This window comes from Elephas maximus, chromosome 1 (genome assembly GCF_024166365.1).
Source record: "Elephas maximus indicus isolate mEleMax1 chromosome 1, mEleMax1 primary haplotype, whole genome shotgun sequence".
Taxonomy (NCBI): domain Eukaryota; kingdom Metazoa; phylum Chordata; class Mammalia; order Proboscidea; family Elephantidae; genus Elephas; species Elephas maximus.
Window position 1 is genome coordinate 138981481 of NC_064819.1, and position 27099 is coordinate 139008579.

At 39.3% G+C, this 27099-nt stretch overlaps 1 protein-coding gene across 2 annotated transcripts in view; it reads right to left on the bottom strand.

Moving 5' to 3' along the window:
* Window positions 1-979: 979 nt before the first annotated feature.
* LOC126082832 (translation initiation factor IF-2-like) overlaps window positions 980-27099 on the bottom strand; it is a 69175-nt gene continuing 43055 nt past the window's right edge. For both annotated transcript variants that reach the window (XR_007518665.1, XR_007518664.1), the window contains exons 4-6: window positions 17362-17464; window positions 8094-8186; window positions 980-997 (exon numbers count right to left, since the gene is read on the bottom strand). The gene's annotated coding sequence lies outside the window, so the exon portion shown is untranslated. The remainder of the gene's footprint in view (window positions 998-8093; window positions 8187-17361; window positions 17465-27099) is intronic.

The window sequence follows — 27099 nt, forward strand, 5'->3', positions numbered from 1 at the left end:
AGAATTCCCACAGGTAAAGCCCTGCTGAAGTTGAACCCACAATGCAAAATTTAAAACACAATAAATCAATTCAACATAAGCAAATGTTAGGCAAAGCAAAAAAGAATTTTGGATAATAGAATATTCTGGCAGAGACTATTAAAAAGTGTGTTTTAAATAATTAAATACATGGGTAAAAAGGAATCAAAAACATGAGAGAAGAGGGACTCGGGCAGACATGGCTGCAGCAGCATGCTTGTTCATTTTTCCACTCTTGTCTGTTCTATAACATTTCCTTGGACTTGGGCAGACATGGCTCTAGTAGCTCCGTTTTCCCACTTTGTCTTTTCTGTAATATTTCCTTGGATTCAGGTAGACATTAGCTCTGACAGCATGGTTGTCTGCTTCCCACTTTTGCCTTTTTGAATACATGCTGAACAAAACTTTCTTTTCGTTTAAAAAAAAAAATGAGAGAAGACACTGAAAAAACGACAGATCTGAAAAAGAAACAGATACTTCTATAAAAGAAAAGCATAGTTATTGAAATTCAAAATTCAGTGAATGAATAACATATTAGACACATTAGAAAATGAATTCTTAAAACATAGGAATTTTCTAGCACGCAATGTAAATTGATGAAGATAAAAGTATGAAAGAGAAGTTGGGGAAAAGGAGCAGGGATTGAGAAGTAGAATATAAGAAGACCCAGATACAACAAAAAGGTACAGAAGGACAGAATAGGAAGAATGGTGGTAAAACAAAATTCTTAAGTAATCGCTGAGAATTTTCCAGAATTTTTGAAATATATGAATCCTGAAATTCAAAAAGCACAGTGAGTCCCAAGCAGGAAAAATATAGATAAATTCTTACCTATTCACACTGTAGTGGAGCTGAAGAATGCCAAAAGCAGACACTCTACTTTTCAGTATAGCCACACAGATGCCAAAAGACAATGGGCTATCTTTAAAGCGTCAGGAGCAAATAGGATAACCTAAAATTCCATCCCAGTAAATTGAATCTTAAAGAGTAAGAACAAAGGAAAGCGATAATCAGAGGGAAAAAAAACTAAAAGCATTCACAATTTAAGACCCTTGCTAAAATAAAGTATTTCAGGAAGAAGAAAAAAGTGAAGCAACACTAAATGAATCTTCCAATGAGTTGTCTCTATAGTCAGTTAAGTGGGAGCTAAACTGTTGAAAGTCACAAACAAATGACTTTTTTTGCTGAGTATTTACATTTATGTCCAAAAATTTTTTATCTACTAATACATATATTAGTAACATATATATATATATATATATATATATATATATATATATACATGGAAACCCTGGTGGCATAGTAGTTAAGAGCTATAGCTGCTCATCAAAAAGGTCAGCAGTTCGAATCCACCAGGCACTTCTTGGAAACTCTATGGGGCAGTTCTGATCTGTCCTACAGGATCACTATGAGTTGGAATTGACTTGACAGCAACAGGTAATATATACATGTGTGTGTATATATATGCATTATGTATATATATATCTGTGGAACATAGTACTATTCTTACACACATGGAGTCATCATGAGTCAGAATTGACTCAGGCACCTGGGTAAAAAATGTTTATAGTATTTCAAGTACATATGTACACTTTCAAATATGTATCCATGTATGCATAGTTTATGACAATATAAATAATTTGAAACAAAAAGGAAGGGAAGGAGAAAAGAAGGGACACCATATGGGAGTTCTGTCTAACCACTTAGTCAATCCAGAGAAAATACCATTTTACTATTTATGGCAACTAAGAAATCTATCCTTAATATAGGGATTCTAAGGAATCTCAATCCTGAGAGGCCTTATAAATTGGACTCTACTAATTGAATAGAAATTGAGAGCATTTATTTTTAAAATCATAGTCAATTTTTCTAGTTCTTCTACTCCCTTAACAAAACTTAGGGCATATCCCAGATTTGTAAGATAATTCTACATTTTAGAGTTCTTTCCTGTAATCAGACATTGTGTCTAAACATCTATGCTAATTTTTCATTCCAATAATATAATCAAAAAGAGGATATCCGGATGATAAATAAACATATGAAAAGATGCTCAACTTCAGCAGTCATCAGAAAAATAAAGATTAAAATCTTAATGTGACACCACTATATACCCACCGGAATAGCCAAAATTCAAAAGATAGATTTAATAGGAAGAGGTGGCAAAGATATCATAGAGTTTCTCAGAAGTTCCATATCAAAAGACTTATTACCTCTATTTAATGAAGGATTTTCTAAATGTATTTAATCACTGTAATCCTTTTCTCAATAAAACATTTTAATAGCCTGTGGACCTAGTTTCCATTAGGCTTTTTAATTTTTTTTAAGTTTTATTGCAGTTATTTAAAGCAAGTTACTATGTAGAAGGAACAGAGATGTATGTTGTTGTTGTTGTTGTCAAGTCAGTTCCAACTCATAGTGACCCTAGGCACAACAGAACCAAACATTGCCTGGTCCTGCGCCATCCTTACAATCGTTGTTATGCTTGAGCCCATTGTTGCAGCCACCGTGTCAATCCACCTTGCTGAGGGTCTTCCTCTTTTCTGCTGGCCCTGTACTTTACCAAGCATGATGTCCTCCAGGGACTGATCCCTCCTGACAACACGTCCAAAGTATGTCTCACCATCCTTGCTTCTAAGGAGCATTCTGGTTATACTTCTTCCAAGACAGATTTGTTCATTCTTTTGGCAGTCCATGGTATAGTCAGTATTCTCCACTAACACCACAATACAAAGGTGTCAATACTTCTTCGGTCTTCCTTATTCATTGTCCAGCTTTCACATGCATATGATGCAACTGAAAATACTATGGCTTGAGTCAGGCGCACCTTAGTCTTCAAGGTATCATCTTTGCTTTTAAACACTTTAAAAAGTCCTTTGCAGCAGATTTACCCAATGCAATGCGTCTTTTGATTTCTTGGCTGCTGCTTCTATGGGTGCTGATTGTGGATCCAAGTAAAATGAAATTCTTGACAACCTCAATCTTTTCTCTGTTTATCATGATGTTGCTTATTGGTCTACTCAATTTATCTTGATGTTATAACTTTTTGTTAATCTCCCTATCCAAAAGGCCACAAAGTATACAACAAACACTGTTCTTCCTTTCCTCTCCTACCTTATATCTGAACATTGCATAGGATCCAAAGAACACACATGAGCATACTACTACATGAATTTGTAATGTTTTCTTAACTGGCAGCCTAGCAGCCAACTTTAATCTACACACACACACCCCAACAAAGTTCTATATTCCTTTTATTTAATCAAAACTCCTTGTATTAATTTCCTAGGGCTGCTGTAACAAGTTACCACAAAGTACATGGCTTAAAACAACAGAAATTTACTGTTTCAAGTTCTACAGACTAGAAATCCAAATACAGGGTGTCGGCCTTCTCTAAAGCCTCTAGGGGAAGATCCTTCCTCACCTCTTCCAGTTTCTGGTAGCCTCAGGCATCTCTTGGCTTATGGCAGCATGTGTCCAATCTATACTTCCGTCTTCACATGACCATTTTCTTCTGCATCTCTCTGTTTCTGTATCTCTTCTCTTTTAATAAGGACAGCAGTCATACTCCAGTGTCTTAGACATCTAGTGCTGCTATAACAGAAATACCACAAGTAGATGGCATTATCAAAGAAAAGTTTATTCTCTCACAGTCCAATAGGCTAGAAGTCCGAATTCAGGGAGCCAGCTCCAGGGAAAGGCTTTCTCTGTCAGCTCTGGAGGAAGGCCCTTGTCATCAGTCCTCCCTTGGTCTGGGAGCATCTCAGTGCAGGAACGTCAGGTCCAAAGGATGCGCTCTGATCCTGATGCTGCTTTCTTGGTGGTAATGGAGCCTCCCATTCTCTGCTTGCTTCCCTTTCCCTTTATCTCTCGTAAGACAAAACGTGGTGCAGGCCACACACCAGGGAAACTCCCTTTGCATTGAATCAGGGATGTGACCTGGTAAGGGTGTTACAATCCCACCCTAATCCTCTCTAACATAAAATTACAATCACAGAATGGAGGACAACCACACAGTACTGGAAATCATGGCCTAACCAAGTTGATATACAGATTTTGGGGGGCGGGGGACATAATTCAATCCATGACACTCCAGTATGACCTCATGTTAACTAATTATATCTGCATAGACCCTACTTCCAAATAAGGTCATATCACAGGTACAAGGGTTAAGACTTCACCATGTCTTTTTGGGGCTTAACCTGTAATATTTTAACCTATAACACCCCTCTCTAAAAAAACACTTTTCTTAAGAAGGTGTTAATTTTCTTCTTTAACCAGAAAAATGTAAACAATTCCTTATCACCCATTTTCTTGCATCTTACTCACATTTTCTGGATTTGAGCATAATCCACTGAATTCATGTGAGTCTGTAAGATTATCTTGAAAGACACAGCTGTGCTGGTCAGCCGCTAGAACAATTCAAGGTCCCAAGGAAGCTCCCACTAAGAATATTCCGTATGCAAGTTTAAGCAGGCACCCAAACTGTATCCTACCACAAATTAATACCATCATGGTCATACCTTATTTCTCAGAACTGCCTTATACCCAGATCTTGGCGTATATTGTCACAGGCACAAGTCAGACTGGCCCCCTCCAGCATTACCAGGTGATCACCACAAAAGCCATTCCTTGAGGTGAAATTTTTCTACCAGCACAAAGCATACAACTTCCAAATGAGATTTTCCAAAAGGAACTGTCACTTGATACAAAAGAAATATTTTCAGATTCATCGTCTTAGCACACTGGGACAAAGAGAAAATCATGACCCTTGGGCAAATATAAAATGATTATATATATGTCAAATACTCTAATATGTTAATTAATTAGAAAATTATTAAGATGTTACAAGCAGTAAAGAGGAGAATCCAAAGTGCAGACACTTACAGGAAATCAAGAATGCTGAAATGAATTTAGTAGTAGATGCAAAAACTGGCCTCTACCACCCTACAAAATTCCTTTGCTTTACAATATTTTCCTCAATATGTAGAGGGGTAAAATAGCTCAGTTAAAGAAAACGAAAGAGACAAACTCCTGTTAAAAGAAAAAAAAAAAAAAAGAAAACCTGGAAACGTATGCTAGACAAGGCCTAGAATTCATTGAAAATAAACCCAGTAATCTTTTTGCCCATTTTTGCCCATTTCTGCCCATTTCAAAGACTTTCACAATTTCTTCCTTAGCAATTTCTGCACCTCACCCATAATCTCAAAGATTATCTCTAACTGTATAAGAAAAAGGCTTGTTTCATTCAGTTTGGCCTATTTATGTAAGTGCAGCAAACGCTAATCAACTACATAGGCCTCCTTGGATTACATTTCAAATTTAGAGTCAGACAATACTAAACAATTACTAAGGATACCATATTAACTTCTGTCTGGAATTTTTCAGAAGGAGCTTCAGATTGGACTTCTAAAAGTCTTTCTAAAAGTCATGCTGAGGCTATGAAACCAAGCACATGAAACTCTCTTGACTGTATTTCACCTGAAACCGAAAAGTCAAACCCACTGCCGTTGAGTCAATCATGACTCATAGGGACCCTATAAATTCACCTGCAAAAAAAAAAAAACCATCGTCATCAAGTTGATTCTGACTCATAGTGACCCTATAGGACAGGGTAGACCTGCCCTATAGGGTTTCCAAGGAGTGGCTAGTGCATTTGAACTGCCAATCTTTTGGTTAGCAGGCAAGCTCTTAACTACTGTGCCACCAGAGTTCCAAATTCACCTACAGTACCTATAAATTTGGGTGAATTCGTTATTAGCTGCCATGGAGTTGGCTCCTGATTCGTTGAGGCCCCTACAATTCTCTAAGCTCCCTGATATGCCAGAAAGTGACCTTCTTTACCACTTATGAAGCTGGGATACAGTAAACCAGGCACTAGGCCTGGTTTCCTGGAAGGGTTTGTAGGTACTGCCTATGTAACTAAAGTCAACCTTTGCTCCTTAAGTGGCTTATCATGTCTACTTACATGAGCATCATTCACATTCTCAAATATGACACTCCTGCTAGGGCCTTAAGTGCACAATTAATTTGTCTAATTATATTCTGGTAAAGATGATAGATTCCTCTTAAACGTATACACAAATAATTACTTTGCCAAGAAAAGTAAAGAGACCCAGTAAGGACTTTTTTATGGGTTTTTTATTTGTATGGAGGGATGGTGGAGAGAGAATTCACACATAATAAAATTCACCCTCTTAAAGCATACAATTCAGAGGATTTGGCTATTTTCACAAAGTTGTACAACCGTCACCACTACCTAATTCCAGAACATTTTCATCACCCCAAGAAGAAACTGCATATCTGTTAGCAATTACTCCCTGTTCTGCTCTTCCCCAACTCCTGGCAGCCATGAATCTACTTTCTGTCTCTATAATTTGTCTATTCTGAGCATTTTATATAAATGGAATCATACAACATGTGGCCTTTTGTTAAAGGGTCACTATGAGTTGGAATAGCGACTCAACAACATTTACTTAACATCATATTTTCAAGGTTCATCATCCATGTTGTAGCATTAATCAGCAGTAGTTCATTCTTTTTGTGACTGAATAATATTCAATTGTGTGGGTATACCACATTTTGTTTATCCATGTATCAGTGGATGGGCTTTTGGGTTGTTTCCACTTTTTGGCTACTATGAACAACGTTGCTATAAACGTCCGTGGATAAGTTTTTGTGTTTTCTCTTCTCTTGAGTATATACCTAAGAGTGGAATTGCTGGGTATATGGTAACTCTATGTTTAACTTTTTGAAGAATTGCCAAATTGTTTTCCACATGGGCTGTACTATTTTATATTTGCACCACAATGTATGAGGGTTCCAATTCTTCCATGCCCTCACTAACAGTTGTCATTGTCTTTTTTTTTTAAAGCAAAGATGTCACTTTGAGAACTAAGGTGTATCTGACCCAAGCCATGGTATCTTCATTCCCCTCATATGCATGCAAAAGCAGGGCAATGAATATGGACGACCAAAGAAGAATTGATGCCTTTGAATTACGGTGTTGGCGAAGAATATTGAATATACCATGGACTGCCGGAACAATGAACAAATCTGTCTTGGAAGAAGTACAGCCAGAATGCTCCCTAGAAGCTAGGAAGGTGAGACTTCGTCTCATGTATTTTGGACATGTTATCAGGAGGGACCAATTCCTGGAGAAGGACATCATGCTTGGTAAGGCAGAGGATCAGCGAAAAAGATTTAGGTCCTGGACGAAATGGGTTGACACAGTGGCTGCAACAACAAAGCAAGGATTGTGAGGACGGCGCAGGGCCAGGCAGTGTTTTATTCTGTTGTACGTTGGGTTGCTGTGAGTCGGAACCCACATGAGGGCATCTAACAACAACAGCATGTATATGTGTATATATAAATATATGTATGTGTGTATATATATATCTTTTTTATATATATTTGAGATTCTATTTCCTGGTTGAATTAATTTTTGAAGGTAGAAAAAAAAATGACAAAGAGTCTGGACACCTCCGATTTCTAAGTCATGGAAATCTCCCTCCTCTATTTAGGGTCTCTCTTCCTTATCAACTTCCCAATTCTAAATATTTATTTTTAGATACATAACATCTAATGTAACTAAACAATCACATTTTTAGAACCCCAATTTTATTAAAATTGCACCACAAAACTTTGATCCTGGTAGGAAAATCCTTAAGGATACCTTCCGTTTTGAGTCTCTCTTTCCATAACAGGTAATTTTTTTCCCTCTGTCTGTCATTCTTAGGATGTATAATGAACTCTGGGATTAGATACAAGCCCAAGATGGTTTGTTGGTGAGTGGGCTGACACCAGAGTCACCTTCCCTGACCAAGCCCTGGCACAGTGTAGCAGGTCTATACACTTTTTGAATAAATGAATGAATGGCTTCTCCTGATAGTCATTTAGCACTACTTTCATATTTGAAATACATGATCCATTCATATAGTATTTGCCTGGTTCTCTGACCCAACAGTTAGAGGTAAAGCTGTCATAAAAAAAAAAAAAAATTTTTTTTTTTTTCAAATGAATAATTCTGGATTCCATTTGCAGGAAGGAGTACAGATTAATCTGACAGACTGACTTACAAGGATAAGCCTATAAAAATTCTCTCATAAATTCTCTGTGCACTTTCCATGGCAGTATCCTTCTCTTCCAATCTGGCAGCAAGTGAGGTTAACCTAAAAATATAAGAGGAAGACAGAAGGAGAATTTTCTCTCTTCAGTGACTCCAAAAAGAACACAGTTATATTTTAAGAAATTCTTTAAACAGACAGTAAAAAGCTTAAAACACACTCAAAAAAAAAACCCCACAAGATTTCCCAGATTCACTAATATATTCAAACAGTATAACTCTGACACCAAGTGGTAAAAAAAAGGATAAGCTCTTCAACAAAAACATTGCATGTGGTATTTTTACAGGGTATTTGGTAAACTGAAATATCATTCACTGTGTTATGGAACCATCACCAGTATTTCCAAAACAGAAATTCAATACCTATTAAGCAATAACTCCTCACTTCCTCTTCCCCCCAGCCCCTAGCAACCACTAGTGAACTTTTGCCTTTGCCAATACTAGATATTTCATATAAGTGGGATCATACAATATCTGTTCTTCTGTATCTGATTTATTACACTTAGCATAATGTTTTCAAGATTCACCCATGTCATACCATGTATCAGAACTGAATTTTTCTTTATAGCTGAATATTCCATTGTTCGTATATACCATATTTTGTTTATCTATTCCTCTGCTGACAAACCTTTGGGTTGTTTCCACTCCTTGGTTATTACGAATAATGGGGCAATGAACATTGGTGTACAAGTATCAGTTTGAGTCCCTGCTTTCAAGTCTTTTGGGCATATACCTAGAATTGCTGGGTCACACATTAATTCTATGTTTAACTTTTTGAGGTACTGCCAAACTGTTTTCCATGGTGGCTGTATCATTTTACATTCCTACCAGCAATGTACAAAGGTTCCAATTTCTTCATATCCTCTCCAACACTTGTAATTTTTTTTTTCCTGATAATAGCTGTCTTAGTTATCTAGTGCTGCTATAAGAAATACCACAAGTGAGTGGCTTAAACAAACAGAAATTCATTTTCTGACAGTTTAGGAGGCTAGACATCCGAACTCAGAGCACCAGTGCTAGCGGAAGGTTTTCTCTGTGGGCTGTCAAGGAAGGTTCTTGTCTCTTCAGTGTCTGCTTCTTGGTTCCCTGGAGATCTCCATGTGTCCTGGCATCTATCTTACCCCATCTCTCCTCTGCTAGCTTGTTTAATCTCTTTTATATATCAAAAGAGATTGACTCAAGATATATCCTGCACTAATCCTGCCTCATTAATGTAACAAAGACAACCCATTCCCAAATGGGATTATAACCACAGGCATAGAGACTAGGATTTACAACACATATTTTGGGGGGACATAATCCAATCCATTCCATAACAATAGCCATCCCTAATGACTGACTATGTTGAGCATCTTTTCATGTGCTTGTTGGTCATCTGTATATCTTCTTTAAAGAAATGCCTATTTAAGTCCTTTGCCCATTATTTGTTTTGTTTGTCTTTTTATGGTTGAGTAATAAACCAAACCAAACTCATTGCTGTCAAGTCAATTCCGACTCATAGTGACCCTTTAGGACAGAGTACAACTGCCCCATAGGGTTTCTTAGGAGCACCTGGTGGGTTTGAACTGCCAACCTTTTGGTTAGCAGCCCTCACTCTTAACCACTCTACCACCAGGGTTTCCTGTTGAGTAACATGAGTTCTTTATATATTTTGGATATTAAACCCTGATCAGATATATGGTTCCCAAATATTTTCTCCCATTCTGTAGGTTGTCTCTTCAAGTTCTTGAAAAAGTCCTTTGATGCACAAAAGCTTTTAATTTTTGTGAAATCCAATTTATCTATTTTTTCTTTTGTTGTTCATGTTGTTTGTATCATATCTTCTAATTACTTTTAAAGACAGGATATTAGTATTTCTCCTTACATAACGTTGCTGTGGGGATTAGATAAGTTAATAAAAGAAAAATAAATTTTTAAATGCCTGGCATATAGTAAGTGCTAGACATATGGTAACTCCTCTTATTGCCTAATTTTATGTCTGCTAAGCTGATTGCTAGGTAACAGGGACACCAGACAAGCTGTCCTTTTCCTCCAGGTGCAGAAGTAAAGAAGGGAAACAAAGAGATAACCAACTGAAAGAAAGCATTAACAAGTGCTATGATCAACAGGTTTAGTCGATAGAGGGAAGCACACAAGGACCGATCAATTCTCAGTGTTTTCTCCAAGAATTGTTCCATCCTCAAATACAGACATTTAGTGACTGTATTTGTGATCTGTGACCTCCCTCACTGGCCATGTATGATTGACACAGGGTTGCACACCTGTCCCAGGCCAGGCCCATCAAATCTTTTCTTCTAGGAGTTTGGATTTGAGATTTTTTTTTTTTTTTTTTTTTTTTATCCATCTCAGATGCTCATTTGAGCCAGGAATGTAAAGCTGGTGCTATGGGATGGTTACGCGCACAGAGATTTACAAAAGGCCTGCCTACAGAGCTAAACAAAGCGCAGATGTAAGCAGGGATGAGAGAGTCCATGTGTCTCCAGAGAGATAGATGGATCTTCTCCCAAGATATCCAACACTTGGTTCAAGACCCAAAAATGGCCTAGAGTGTACTCTTGCTCTTGCTTTTGAGAAATAATCGTGCATCCTTATAATGAAAGGAGCCCTGGTGGCACAATGGTTAAGCACTTGGCTACTAACCAAAAGGTTGGTGGTTTGAACCTACCCAGTGGCTCTGCAGGAGAAAGACATGGTGATCTACTTCTGTAAAGATTACAGCCAACAAAGTCCTGTGGGGCAGTTCTGCTCTGTCACGTGGGCTCACTATGAGCCAGAACCAACTTGATGGCACCCAGCAACAACAACAACATCCTTATAATAAATACCCTCTCCTTGCTAAATCTTGCCTTACTGAGTTTGTTATTTTCCACTGAATAAACTTGGCTTAGTTAATAAGCTCAAACATTAACTTCCCAATATTTTCTTAAATAATGAAAATTTTATTATCCTAAATATTTAATTACCACTGTTACGTAAGAAAATTTTACACTATGGGTCAGATGCTGTTTTTCACCAAAGGAGTGGCTGTATTTTTGAATGCTATAAAGGCCTGATTGAGAGAAAACAGACTTGTGGAAACCCACAGAGAAAAAGGTACATTTAAAATTTTATAAATATTTAACTTGAACATTTTTCTTAATTAAATCAACAGATGATCAAACTATGCACATTTATGCCTTACAAGTACAAATATATCAAGATAAAACTATGAAAGAGAAGAATCTCATCTGATGTTGAAAAGAGCTCAAGTAAGGAAGAGTGATAAATTCCTGGCAAACCAGCTCTCCACAGCTTATGCATATGTATACCATAGTTATTTAAGAAAAATTGTAAATCAAATTTCAGAAGTAACCTTCAAATTTAAAATACACAGTAATTTTTAAGAAATAAATTGCCTTAAGTCTCAACATCAAAAAATGTTTCCTTTGTCTTTTTTTTGTTCAAATATAATACTTACATAGATCATACTCAACACACAAGTTTTTACCTTGCTTTTTTCCTAATATTTTGTGAACAGTTTTCTCATTTTTAGAAAATTTCCAAACATAACATTTTTGATGACTGAAAGATGGGGAATGGTTAAAGAGAGAGACAGAGTTTGCCTATACAACATAAGGCCCATTCAGCCACCCCAAATAGCCTGTTTTCAAAATGTTCTCATGCTATAGAGAAACTTTTAGAGATACTTAGGCCAAATATGATGCCTTTCTTATATCTATACTCCCCATATCATGCACAAACAGGGATAACATGTAGGGTCACATTTCTGTGGGTAGTTTGCTGGCTAAACAGTAGAAAGGAGGTGAGCACTTCAAACCATTGTTCTCTCCAGGGATTGGAGCCCTGGTGGCGCAGTGGTTAAGAGCTCAGCTGCTAACTAAAAGGTCTGCAGTTCAAATCCACCAGCTGTTCCTTAGAAACCCTATGGGGCAGTTCTACTCTGTTCTACTGGAATGACTTCACAGCAGTGGGTAACATGGGTTACTTCTATGAGTTCCTCAAATGTAGCGCCATGCTTTATTTATACTTGTATCCCCAAAAAGTGTCCAGCTTAAAGTCTACACGAATGCTAAAAAAAAAAATACCGTATTCTCAATTTAGAGTAACAATCATCTTTAAGATACTCTTCATTATTTGAATATCAGCTTTATCTGGCTTAATTTTTCACCTATCAAAATGGCCAAGATGAATTTACACATTTTATTTGGCAAGCAGACGCCTTAACAACCAAAACAACCATCCATCGCTGTCGGGTCAATTCCGACTCGTAGCGACCCTGTAGGACAGAGTAGAACTGCCCCACAGGGTTTACAAGGAGCACCTGGTGGATTCAAACTGCCAACCTTTTGGTTAGCAGCCATAGCTTTTAGCCACTATGCCACCAAGGTTTCCTGCAGACACCTGAGTGGTGTAAATTTAGATTGGTACAACCTTCATGGAAGGCACTTTAGCAATATATATCACAATTAAAGGTACTTGCACCGTAGCCCCGTGATCCCACCTTTGGAATTTATCTTCCAGATATACTCATTTAACTGCAAAATGATGTATGTTTAAGATTAATCATAGCAGCATTGTTAGTAAGACCAAGAGGTTAAAAATAACCTAAATGTCCATTAATGTTGTTTTTAGCTGTTGTTGAGTTTGCCCCCAACTCATGGCAACCCCATGCACAACAGAACAAAATGCCACCCGGTCTTGTGCCCATTAGTTCTTTAACGTTTGTACTTCCTGATTCCCAAATCTTTGCTCCTCCTTCTCCTAAGATGCAATTCAAGAGTCAGCTCATAATTGTTTAATGAGAAACTAACTTGCTCTGTAAATCTTCATCTAAAGTAAAACAGTAAAAGAATATCAGGTCATAAGTAGCATCAGATTTGCAATAAAATTAATTATTCTAAATGAAAAAAAAAAAAGCTCACCTTACACTGATATTCTTCTGTTTTTACATCTCATAGCACTAACTAAAATACACAGAGTTTTGGTTTTCTTCATTGGCACCTTTATCCTTTCAGCACTCTAATCATTTTAAATTTGGAGTATCATATTTTGAAAGAGGCTTTTTCATTTCCTCCTCATTAGTCAGTCAAAAGTTTCTTGTCCCAGATGGTTTACAGCTTTGCTTGACTGAGTTAGGAAGCTGGCCCAATGATTCACACCTGGGCTAGAAAGCTAGGAACCCTGTGGTAGACAGCAGGGCCAGCTTCATGGGGTTGAAGTTGGGCAGGGCCCTGCACTGAGCAGGGCCTCACGCTTGGTTTAATGCACAGTTGTCACCATCTTAAATTCTTAATAGTTTTTGAGCAAGGAGTGTTGCATTTTTCATTTTGCATTATATCCCACAAATTACGTAGTCACTCCTGATAGGCAGCCTTTAAGTTGGTTGCCAGTGATTGCCACTTTCTAGTATTCACACCCTTGTAATCCCTTCCCCTTGAACATGGGCTGGTTCTAGTGCCTTCACTTCTAACAAACAGAATACAGCCAAAGTGATAAAATATCATTTCCAAGGTTATGTTACAAAGAAACAATGGCTTCCATTTTGTCCATGAGTTCTCACTCTCTCACAGTATGAGGGAATCAATGGCCATGTGGAGAGACCTGTAGAAAGGCCCATGTGGCAAGGAGCTGATGTCTCTAGCCAACAGTCAATGACAAACTGAGGCCTGCCAACAAGCATGAGAGTGAGCTTAGACGCAGATCTTCCCACAGTTAATACTTCAGACGAAACCACAGCCCTGCCTGACACCTTGTTTGTAGCCTGTGAAAGGCCTTGAGATAGAGGCATCCAGGTAAGCTGCATCTGAATACCTAACCAACAGAAACTATGAGGTAATAGGCCCCACTCCATTAGGCCCCAAAGCTAAGATTTATTTTTACTCTCCTGGGTCAGTGCAGTAATCCCTGTTCTAAGCTCTGGACCACTGAGAAGTACCCACACACCACTCTTTCCCCCCAGTGTTTCAGGTAACCCTCTGTGTTCGCTATGCTATTAAAAAAAAAAATAAAATGCTATTAATATCCTATATTTTAGTACTGGTCTTTAGATTTGTAGTAATTAGTTTGGTTATTTTCCAAAGGATAAACAAACATGGAATGGCAAAAATGCCAGCAGATGTTGAAATGTAAGTGTCCTGAGGTTCAAATAGAAAGAGCAGTTTAGTGGCCGACAGTTATGATTTAGATCTAGTTAAAATCATGAACCCCAAACTCTACATCAGTGTCTAATCTAGTGCTACAAAAATTTTTTTAAAAAGATGCTTAAAAAAAAAAGTTTACTAGTAAATAATTGCGAAAGACAGGAAGGCAAGTGGAGGAGGAAGGAAGCGAGGCTTTATTGACTTGAAAGTATTATCTTAACATTTTGTTTATAATTTGCTAAGTGATCCTGATCATTTTATACATTCTTGTTTATTCAGTTTTCATATGTACTAAGGTAATTCAATGCTTGAATAGAAATTAGTAATTTTTTTAAGTGATGAGTTTTTTTTATGCTTTAAGTAAAAGTTTACAATTCAAGTCAGTTTCTCATAAAAAAATATTATATATACATTGTTATGTGACCCTAGTTGCTCTCCCTATAATGTGACAACAAACTCCTCCTCTCCACCCTGTATTTCCAATGTCCATTTAACCAGCTCCTGTCCCCCTCTGCCTTCTCATCCAGACAGGAGCTCCCCACATAGTTTCATGTGCCTACTTGAGCTAAGAAGCACACTCCTCATCAGAATCATTTTATGTCTTGTAGGCCAGTCTAATCTTTGTCTGAAGAGCTGGCTTCCGAAATGGTTTTAGTTTTGGGCTAACAGACAGTCCGGGGCCCATGTCCTCTCAGGTCCGTCTAGAATCAATCAGACCATTAAGTATGGCCTTTTTGCTAGAATTTGAGATCTGCATCCCACTGCTCTCCTGCTCCATCAGGGATTCTCTGTTGTGTTCCCTGTCAGGGAGGGCAGTCATCGGTGGTAGCTGTGGACCATCTAATTCTTCCAGTCTCAGACTGATGAAGTCTCTGGTTTATGTGGCCCTTTCTGTCTCTTGGGCTCATAATTGCCTTGTGTCTTTGGTGTTCTTCATTCCCCTTTGCTCCAGATCAATTGATACATCTTAGATGGCCTCTTGCTAGCTTTTAAGACCCCAGACACCACTCACCAAAGTGGGATGCAGAACGTTTTAATACACTTTGTTATGCCAGTTGACCTAGATGTCCCCTGAAGAAATTAGTAACATTTTTAAGGACACTGAACATAACTGTATATGCTTTCCTATCAATGAGATTATTTGCATAGAAGTATTTTTAAACTGTTAAAACAAACATATTGTTTAAACTGTCAAAACAAACGTGTTTTAATTCTACCATAATTATTATTATTCATCATTATCAAAACGATAGCCTTTCTGGTGACCTACACTGTGTAAAAGAAGTCTTAAAGTTAACAAATAAAGCAAAGAATTAAAAAACCTATATTTTTTCTATTAAAATGCTTCATATCTTAAAATGATTGTTCTGTGATAGCATAAAGTATGCTTATACATCAAAATATTTAATGCTTAGCACCCTGGTTCTGTGGACAGATTTCAAGGAATTCATGAACCCTTTGAAATCATATATGGTTTTCTGCACATACGCACATGTAAATATTGCTCGAAATAACAATAGCTTTTATCATATTATCAAAAGGGTCTTTAGGAAAAAAAAACATTTTAAGACAACTAAACTATAGAGGATGAATGTTTAAACAAGCAAAAGATTGATACGGATTATTTGACAACTTGCTGAATTCTTAACTTCAAAATGTTATTTATGTTCATTATTTAACCCGTATTGGTCTGTATGAGATATTAAATTTCCAATCTAAACACATTCTCAATATGAATAATACAATCATTGCTTGTGATGATTTTTTTTAATATTCCCCTAATGGAATGAAAATTAAGTATCACAAATATAAACATTACATATGATAGTTCAACTACTTTAGGTTTTTGGGTTTTTTCTTTTTAGTACCAATATTTTTCCTTATTCTTAAAATATTAACTCAGATTTAAGAAATCAGTATTATACTTGATGATTAGAGAGTCACAAAATCATTCCTCTCTCGTAAAGTTATTTAAAAAAAAAAAACAATCATAATGCAGATAAATTAAGGATTTTGTTGAGGCTACCACAGAAACCTTTAGTTCTAATTGTGTGGCTTTTGTAGCTTAAAATACTGAGCACAGGCATTCAGTTAAACAGCAGATTGAAAATATGCAGTTTACTGCCTTTCCTTCCTGCAAATCCACTAAAATGACAGTAAACAGATTTTTTAAAACCACAGGGAGAAAGAGAATATGAAAAAAAGACCATAGCACCAATATTTTGGAGGCTAGAAAGCAGCTGGATGAATGGTAATTAACAAACCAGAGAACACTAAAACCTAAGCCAGCAGAAGACAAATCCAGAAACAGAATCTAGAAATCCAGAAATACTCAGAAATTGAGGCATCAAGTACCTCTGAAAGTCAAGAGTTGGTACAGATGGGTCTCCCAACAACCAAGCTACTATCCCACCCCTCAACTTTGGCAGACAACTAAAGATTTGCTTTCTGGAGAAATTGAAACAGAGAGAATCTGTAACTCGGGGACATGAAAATGAGAATAGGGTGATCAAGTGAAAGTTAGAATGGTAAGATCTCTGATCTCTGTTCCCCCGGAGAATAGAAGATTTCCCCTAGCCCACAGGAAATTACTCAAAGATCCTAACATCAGCCCCTGCCAGGTTGGCCTTATAGTAAAGTTTATCTGTTGACTAGTTCTCCATACATATCCAGAACTTCAAGTCATCCTTACGTTGCCCTAATATTTAATACAAGCAGGTGGCCAAGGATCTCTATATTTGAGGAAAAGTCTCTAACATAAAGACAGTAATGAAAATAAATAAATAAAAAGAACTTGGGATAACAGAAAATATACAGAAAGCAGTATAAAATATTCAAGGTTTTTTGTTTTTAATTCTTAGAAATGAAAAATATAAGAGCAAATTCCTCTTTTGCTCATGACAATAACTGGTCCTGGACTAGCCTCTCAACATTAAAAACAAACAAAAAAACTGGAAAAAATATATGAAGTAGTTATTTTCAGATGTTGTACAACAAGAGCACAGGGCTGTGATCCCTGAAAGAAAGGAAATATATGAAGTTAGTGAGCCCCGTGTTTGAACTTTCCTTCATAGTACTTACAGAGAGGTAGAGGTCAAGCAGCATACAGAGGTCTCACTGGGTTAAGGAGGCAGAGGTCACTGTTCAGGTCTGCTGAGGCAGCTGGAACTTGTGAGGAAGCATACTGGAGAAGAGATAGTTATATAGACAATGAGCTCCAGAGGTCTGCATCACGGACCCTTTAATATTTTGGCCAAATTCTAATACAAAATGAGATCATGAGAGACCTGGCAGAGACAAGCTACTGGAGATCTGTGAGCTGAATTGAGACACTAGAAGTTACACGTCTGAGAGATGTTGAAGTTCCAACACGCCAGAATGGAGAAACCTCACTGAATACCACAAGCATTCAATTGAGGGCTCTTCCAGCTAAAGAGTAAGAGCTATCTAGACCCATCCTAACCACATTTTAAAACAAGCCTCACAAGGATCAGATTCATTGGGCAAGTAAATTAACTGCCTGCAAGAACAAAACTCAACCCTCTTGAAAGGAAGAAAATAAAATCTAGAGTCATAAAAATGTAGCAGTCACAATGTCCAGTATAAAATAAAAAATTCCTACACATGCCAAGAAGCAGGAAAATTTTACCCATAAAGACGGAGAGGAGGGTGTGTGAGAACAGTAACTAAAAACAGACTCAAGAAATGCAACAAAATGTTGGAATTAGTAAATAAAGATTTTAAAGCAGCTATTTTAAATATGTGTATAGATTTTAAGGAACGGGTGGGCCTAGTGAGTGAATGGATGGGAAAATCTCAGTAGAGAAATTGAAATTTCAAGAAAGAACTAATTCTAGAACTGAAAAATATGATATCTGAAATGAAAAAATTTATGGAATATGTTTAAGAGCAGATTAGATATTACACAAGAAAAACATCAGTAAACTTGAAAATAGGACAGATGGCAGCAGGTATTATTCAAATTGAAGAACAGAAAGAAAAAAGCATTGTAAGTAAGTATGAGCTCCTTAGTGGCTTGGAGGACAAAACAAAATGGTCTACAATATTGTAATTATAGTCCCAGAAGAAGAGGCGATATTGAAAAAAAAACAATTTTTTTTAATAATGGCCATTTTTTTCCCAAATTTGATGAAAAAACTATCAAAATACAAATATACAAATTTTTAAATAAACTCTGAGCATTTCCTCAGGTGTCTGTTGGCAGCTTGAATGTCTTCTTTGGTAAGGTGTCTGTTCATTTCCTTTGGCCACTGTTTAATTGGATTTTTTGTCTTTTTGTTGTAGAGGTGTTGGATTTTCTTGTAGATTTTAGAGATTAGACCTTTGTCTGATTTGTAAAAGCTAAAAATTTTTTCCCAGTCTATAAATTCTCTTTTTACTCTTTTGGTGAAGTCTTTTGATGAGCCTAAGTGTTTAATCTTTAGAATATCCAAGTTATCTAACTTATCTTCTGGAGTTTGTGTGTTGTTGGCTGTGCTTCATATCCTGATAATGCTGTGTATCAGAGACTCTAGCATTGATCCTGAGATCAGCAGTACAGGGGCCACGATGAACAAACAAGGGGCTGTGCCAAGGGGCGGAACCTACCATCTTCAGTAACACAGAGAGTTAACTCCCAGCCTGGGAGTTATCCCCTTATTAGGCAAAACGGGAACTAACCTCTGCTTTTAAAGTATCTCCTTATTTAGGTATACTTCCATTAATGAAAATAAGAAACTGGGGTCTTCGGTCCAGCTAAAACCAATCCTGGACCAGCTCAGGCCCTCCTGAACTGCGCAATACTGATGACCTTGTCCCTCAGATGTCTTATCGGCGTCAGAGGCCAGAAAACACACCCCCGTCTACACCCTGGATGTGAGCAAAATGCCACCTTTATAGCCCCCCTTTCAGACTGAACAGGCATAAAAGGCTGGACTGCCCCGAGAATGCCCTCTCCTGTCAAACCAATCAGCAATCTGGTCCCACCCTGGGGTGCTCCTGGTGACCCCAGACCTGATTTACTTTATCCATATAAACCCCTTAGGGTATTGTTCTGGGAGACACCCTAGCGATTAGAGTCCCAGTGTTCTCCTTTACTTGGCCAATTAAATAAAGCTTCTTCTTTCGCTCTTAACCGCTCTGTGTGTCTTCACAGCCTCACCGAGCAGACCTTGGAGTGTCAGGTTACATTCTCTAGTGAGCCAGCCAGGAGGGAGTCGCTGGATGTCCGGAGGGGCCCAACCTGGGACTGGAGCACAGCCAGCGTGCACTGGAGATTTCTCCAGAGGGATTTCACCCCCGGTTCCCAGGACAGCCTGTCTCGGACCCAACTTCAGCTCTTGGAAAGTGGGAGAGCCTTGAGAATTTGGGTAAGGGAATTTGTCTGAGACTTGGCTTATAATTCAACCTGACAGCTGTGCTATTTTGACCTGCATTGAGGGTTCCTTTGGGGCCTGGAGTTCAAGCAGAAAAAGGAAGAAATAACTGCTAGGTTGCTTAACCCATCAGTTGCTAGCTAGTTTTAGAATTTTGGTATTTTGGTTTGACTGGTCATTTTGTTATAGGTTAAAGAAAATAGGAAATACTAGAAGCCTTCTTGAATATTCCCCCTTAGAATTCATACTAAAACATTGGCATAAGTTTGTTATGATCCTATGAAAAAGAAAAGAATGATTTTTCTTTGTAACACAGTTTGGCCATAGCATCACCTCAAAGACAATGAGAGGTGGCTCCCTAATGGATCGTTGCTGTATGGCATGATTCTACAGTTAGGTTTGTATTGTACTAGAAATGGGAAATGGGATGAGAAACATTATGTAGAAGCTTTTATATCATTGTATAATGACAAGGAAACTCAACAAGCTTGTCAAATTTTTGTTCAAAAAGAAACCAAGAAAAAGCCCTCAGCCCCTGTGTTAACAGTAGGAGATCCTTGTGATCCATTGGGACTCCCACAGCTGCTGCCACCCTACCCACCCCAGTCTTCCCTCAGTCTGCATTCAGGTCCAGAACCAGGGGATGCAGCAGCTGTTGGGGGTCCCGGGGAAGAGAAGTGTCTTCTCTCCCCATCCCATACGAGGCAGGGGACGCCCCTATCAAGTTCTTGATTCAACCCAAAAAGAGCCCTTGCCTGATCAGAGCCATGCTCAGGGGACCTAAGGACAATACCCCTTAGAGAAACCCCAGGGAGAAATGGCACCTTGGTGTGAGTACATGTACCTTTCACCACATCTGATTTATATAATTGGAAAAACTATACTCTGGGACATAGAGAAGACTGACTTAAAATGTATGAATTATTCACTACAATTTTTAATTCTTTTAACTGTACTTGGGCAGAGTGCCAGTCCCTTTTAAATACCTTATTGACTGCTGAAGAAAGGTGAATGGTGTTTGAAAAGGCCAGGGAAGAGGCCCAGCACTGGCATGACACCCAGCCAGGTAACCTGACACCGGACAATGCCATCCCTTTCCGGGACCCTCAATGGAAGGCAAACGATGCCAACGAGTACAGTAGGCTCACTCAACACTGGGACTCCTTACTTGTAGGGCTTAAGAATGGGGTCCCAAAGCAAAAAAGTTGAAATAAAGTCTAAGTCAGACAAAAATTAGACGAAGACCCTTCTGCCTTCCTAGAAAGAATCTTTTCTACTTTCAGACAGTATACTGATTTAAACCCAGAGCTGCCTGAAAATATCAGAATGGTTAATGCCATCTTCATTGGACAAAGAGCCCCAAATATCAGAAAGAAGCTTGAGAAAATGGAAGGTAGCATTACTATGAACCTTGGACACTTAGTCGAGTTGGCCTTCCAAGTTCATAATAACAGAGAAAAATAAAAAGCACAAGATGCTCGAGAAGATAGGAGGGCCAAGAGACAGGCTACCTTATTGGCTGCAGCCCTACAGGGTGGCTCTAATAGACAAAAAAAAAAAAAAAAAAAGGAGGGCCTCCAGTGGAGAGGGTGCTCAACAAGACTCCCTTAGACAAAGACCAGTGTGTCTACTGTAAGGAAAAAGTCACTGGAAGAAATAGTGTCCAAAACTGTCAAAGATAAGTACAGAGCCATTCAATCTCTGAATTTAGAAGAAGACTCTGATTAGAGGGGACTAGAGGCAGGCCCTCCACCTGAATCTCTGGCTATAATGAATGTGGAGGGAAAATCAACTAAGTTTTTGGTAGACACTGGTGCCACCCACTCAGTCTTAACCTATCCACTGAGCCCAGCCTCTGAGAAAAAGATCTCGGTGTTTGGAGTATAGGGAAAAGAGGATATTCGATCCTTTCTCCAACCTTTAACTTGTTCTCTCCCAGGAAAGGCAAAAACTGTGACTCTCTCTTTTTTGTATCTGCCTGAATGTCCTGTCTCTTTGCTGGGAAGGGGTTTGCTCAGTAAATTACAGGCTGAAATTTATTTTGAACAAGGACAGATGCATGTTGATGTTCCTGCCGAACATGGTTGGAAGGCCCATCTTCTGTCAAAAGACAGAGTCCTGCCATCGGGGACAGGTACTTTTCCCAAACCAGCATTTAGAAAAAGAAATTAACCCAATTGTCTGGACCACTCAATGGCCAGGGTACACCCACAATGCAGAACCAGTTAGATTCCAGCTGCTACCCAGCATCATACCACCATGGGTCAGGCAGTATCCACTAAATCGAGAAGCCCAGATGGCCATTCATCAGCTCATCAGTAAGTACGTGGATTTTGGACTTTTGTGGACCTGTCATTCAGCTTTTAACACCCATGTTTTGCCAGTAAAGAAGAAGGACAGGACATACCATTTTGTCCAGGACCTCTGAGCCATTAACCAGGTAATGGTCACCATACATCCAATGGTAGCTAACCCCTACACTTTACTTTCAGCCCTGTTGTCCACTTGGACTTGGTTCTCAGTTTTAGATCTAAAAGATGCCTTTTTCTGTGTTCCTCTGGACGTAAAAAGTCAAGAAATATTCATGTTTGAACGGGAGGATCCAAATCCTAGGCAGAAGCAGCAATATTGCTGGACTGTTCTCCCACAAGGATTTAAAAACTCCCCAATATTATTTGGGACTACTCTGGCTAGAGAACTTCAGAGACTAATACTGACTAATGGGGTCCTTCTACAGTATGTAGATGATTTCCTTATTGCAAGTAATAATGAATTTGACTGCAGTACCAACACAGTGGCTGTGTTAAACTTCCTGGCTGAGGCTGGATACCGAATGTCTAGAGAAAAGCTCAGATTGTGCAACAAAAGGTTACTTATTTAGAATTCATCATCAGTGCAGGACAACGAGAATTACAGCCTGAAAGAAAAGAGGCCATTTGCAGGCTTGCTCCACCCGCGAACCACAAATAACTGTGGGAGTTTCTAGGAATGACGGGATTTTGTAGAATTTGGATCCCAAATTTTGGAGTACTAACCAAACCTTTATACGCCCTCTTAGAAGACAAAGAGACAAATCCATTCATCTGGACTGACCACAAACAAAGAGCATCTGAACAGGTCAAGAAGGCCTTACTAGAGGCCCCAGCCCTGGGTCTGCCTGACTTGCATAAGCCTTTTGATCTGTTTGTACATGAATATCAAGGAATTGCAGTGGGAGTGCTCATCCAACATTTAGGGTCTTGGCGATGCCCCATGGCTTATTTTTCTAAAACTTTAGACCCAGTGACTCAGCGGTGGCCAGCTTGCCTGAAAGCAGCGGCAACAACTGTCAGAGTGCTAAAAGCTGCAAAGAAGCTCACTCTAGGACAGCCAGTTGGTACTGACAGTCTTAGAACAGAGAGGCAGCCACTGGTTTTCTCAAAGCTGAATGGCCCAGTACCAAGCTGCCTTGGTGGACAATCCAAATGTCCAAATCCAGCTGGCGACGACCCTGAATCCAGCCACCCTCCTCCCTATTTTAACCCTCAGTGATCCCATACATCATGACTGTGTTCAGGCAATTGATTTAGTATATGCTAGCCACCCTGACTTACAGGACAAGCCCTTGGCCCAAGCAGATCTTGAACTCTTCAATGATGGGAGTAGTTTCATAGAAGGTGGAAAGCGAAGGCAGGCTATGCAGTCATCAGTCTTACTGCAGTTCTGGAAGCAAATGCTCTCCCTAGTGGCACCTCAGCTCAAAAGGCCAAGCTGATTGCCATGATCCCAGCTCTAAGACTGGCCAGGGCAAAACGGACAAATATTTACATGGATTTGAAATACGTATTTTCAGTTTTATATGCACACAGGGCACTCTGGAGGCAGAGAGTACTGTTATCCTCAGGAGGAAAAGAAATTAAGCATAGCCAACAAATATTACTACTTCTTGAAGCAGTCCTGTTACCAAAAGCCGTGGCTGTAATCCACTGCAAGGGTCATCAGCGAGGTGAGTTTGTCACTGCTTAGGGCAATAGGAGAGCAGACCCAGTGGCAAGGTGAGCTGCACAAACTCTTACACCTGCAGTAATAGCAGCTCTTATTCCTCAACTCCCAAAATTAAGCGACAACCTGGGATATACAGAAAGAGATGAATATATAGCTAATGAATGGAAACTCCAAAAAAGGGGTAAATGGTTTTGCACAATGGATGGACAATTGTTCCACCTAAAGGAAAACATACCACCAGTCCTAAAAGAGTTACATGCAGCCACCTACTATGGGAAGAAGGCTATGTATGATTGGGTGTGATGACACCTAGTGGGCGAAGGTATTCCAGTGACAATAAAATTCATTACCCAACAATGTGTCACTTCCCAGAAAAATAATCCAAAGACATTTGTCACAGCTCTGCCTGGAACACAGTATCGGGGACAAATCCCTGGAGAAGATTGCTAAGTAGACTTTACAGAGATGCCACAAGCACCAGGTAATTAAAAATATTTGTTAGTTTTTGTGGATACTTTTCCTAACTGGGCAGAAGCTTATCCTTGCAGGACAGATAAAGCTACAGAAGTAGCAAAATGTCTTCCAAAAGAGATCATTCCCAGATTTGGCCTGCCACAATCAATTGGAAGTGACAACGGACCTCACTTCACTGCATGGTAACTCAACTTGTGGCTGCACATCCTGGCATCAGGTGGCGTTTCCACAGTGCCTGGAGACCACAGTCCAGCGGAAAAGGAGAAATAATAAACAGGTTGTTAAAAACACATATAGCCAAAATATGTCAAGAAACTAAGTTAGTTTGGACAAAGGCTCTTCCTATGGCTCTGTTCAGGGTAAGAGCTATTCCTAGAACTAAACTAAAGGTAAGTCCCTTTGAGCTTACGTATGGGTGCCCCTTGCTCCATGATTATAATGAATCTAACTTAGATACTATAAATATAACCAAAGATCTGGGAGCTGATTGTATTCATTAATAGGGTAAATTACTTATAAAACAATATTTGCACTTAGCGGGAGAAACTCTTGAACCTCTCCACAGATATGCCAACGCCACCTGGCAGACTATCCCACCACCTAGGTGCTGCTCCATGTCGCAAAGCCTGGAAGCTGGGTGTATATCAAAGCCTGGGATAGTGCCATGCTAACAGAAAAATGGAATGGACCCTATGATGTGTTGATGTCCACCCTGACAGCCATCAAAGGTAATGGAAAAGGAGCTTGGTTTCACCACACCAGGATCAAACCAGCACCTGGTCCATGCCTTGAACAGCAGACCAAACAAAACCATGACAACTGGGAAGCTGAACCAATAGAACTGAAGTGGCTGTTTAAGAAAAAGAAAACAGATAAGTGGTTTGCTATGCCAGTTGACTGTCACCCTCTAGTGGCTGTGTATGTTGTACTGGCTTTGCTAGTAGTTATTCTCTGGATTTGTACGATCTGGTGTCTCCTTCCTATGGGGTTTAACCATTTTCTTTGCTTCAAATAACCTGTTCTCACCCAAGATGTGGCTCTTGTTGCTACTTCTGCTAACCCTGTTAAAATATGCTAATAGTAACAGGTTTCTACAGCTAGTTCATTCAGCAGCCACGGGAGGTAACCTAACTGACTGCTGGATTTGTCATCCCAACCCTGGTTCTTCAGAAGATCTTTGTACACTCTGGGCCTCCCCCATTCTTAACCTAACTGACCCTGAACTAGCTCCTTTCACCCTAAACCAGACAGGCAACCAGAGTGCGCTCAGGGTGCGGGCACATTTACAGCCTGCCCCCTGTTTGGACATATCCACCACTCTGTGGCAGGTAGTAAACAATGCACTCGGTACTACAAATTGTTCCAAACTGACCGACAGTAATGATAAAGACCTCTGTAGAAGACTTCTGGCTGCTCTTACAGAGACCTCCCAAATTGAACTCAATAGAACCAATAATAGAAGAAAATACTCTGGTTGCAATTTCTCCATACCCATCCTGACAGAGTACCTATAGCTAGCCAACAACTACACCACCCTGGCAACAGGTATAGTCTGTGCTCCCAAGGGTTTTTTCTTTCTCTGCGGGTACTCACCACCATCACACACAAAGGCAGTCAAATGCATAGATCCATCCTGGAATATTGGAGCCTGTGCATATGGTTACCTGACAACACCTCTCCTGGTCAATGACGATTCACACTTACACTCTCTCATGTCTCCCACTTCTCTCCGAATCAAGAGAGACTGACAGTTGGGACCTATGGGGTTCCAACCCCTATGGATTCAACCCAGTTTATCATAACTCCCAAGCTTTAAATGCTGCTGGTGTAATCTTTCTGTGGCCGGAAATAGCCAGCACCAGGGACTCTCTAAGAAACCTTACTGACAAGGATTGGACTGGACAATGGGATAGAAAATGATACTGGTGAAGAATTAGCTTCTTGGATCAAGTAGACACATGAGACTATGTTGGTATCCATCTGGAGGGGAGATGAAAGGGCAGAGGAGGTCAGAAGCTGGCTGAATGGACAAGAAAATAGAGAATGGAGGGAAGGAGTGTGCTGTCTCATTAGGGGTCTAGCAATTAGGAGTATATAGCAAGGTTTATATAAATTTTTGCATGGGAGACTAACTTGATTTGTAAACTTTCACTTAAAGCACAATTAAAAAAAAAAACAACCTTACTGAAACCATTCACATCCCTGCCAGTGTCACCCGGTCAGCTATAAGGACACAGCAACAGTCCCGCAATTCTCTGGTTGGAGTACTTCTAGATAATCGGGTAGCCCTTGACTACATCCTAGCCATACAAGAGGAAGTGTGCACTATTGCTAACATTTCCTACTATATGTGGATCAACACTTCTTCCCAAATACAGACTGATTCAAAAAAACTCAGCATCGTAGTAAATTGGACAAAACTAATACCCGACTCTTCCCTGATGGGTGGGTCTGAGTCTTGGTGGTCCTGGCCCACCTCTTGGTTCCCCACCTCATGGATATTGCCCTTCCTCGCCCCACTTGTTTATCTACTACTGATATGCCTCCTTGGCTCTTGCTTCTTTAACATGTTACTTAAATTTGTATCCTCCAGGCTCCTTAAGTTTCATTTGCACATGATGTTAAGGCGAAAGTATGGTCTCATTCCCTCCAAGCCAGTTTTGACCAGAATTCGATCTTATGCCAACACACCTTAGCAGGAAGCAGTTACTGAAGAATGACCTCTGGCTCATGTCCCTGTCTGACCAGGATTTGAACCCTGTAAAGAATTCAAATCCTGAAAAGAAGAAGAGGGAATGAGACCTGCAGTACACCAGCCATGCCGAATAAACAAGGGGCCAAGCCTGCCCTGTTCAGTAACAGAGGGTTAACTCCCAGCATGGAAGTTATCGCCTTATTAGGCAAAACAGGAACTAACCTCTGCTTTCAGAGTATCTCCTTATTTAGGTATACTTTCAGTTCAACTCAGTTAAAGAAAACAAGAGAC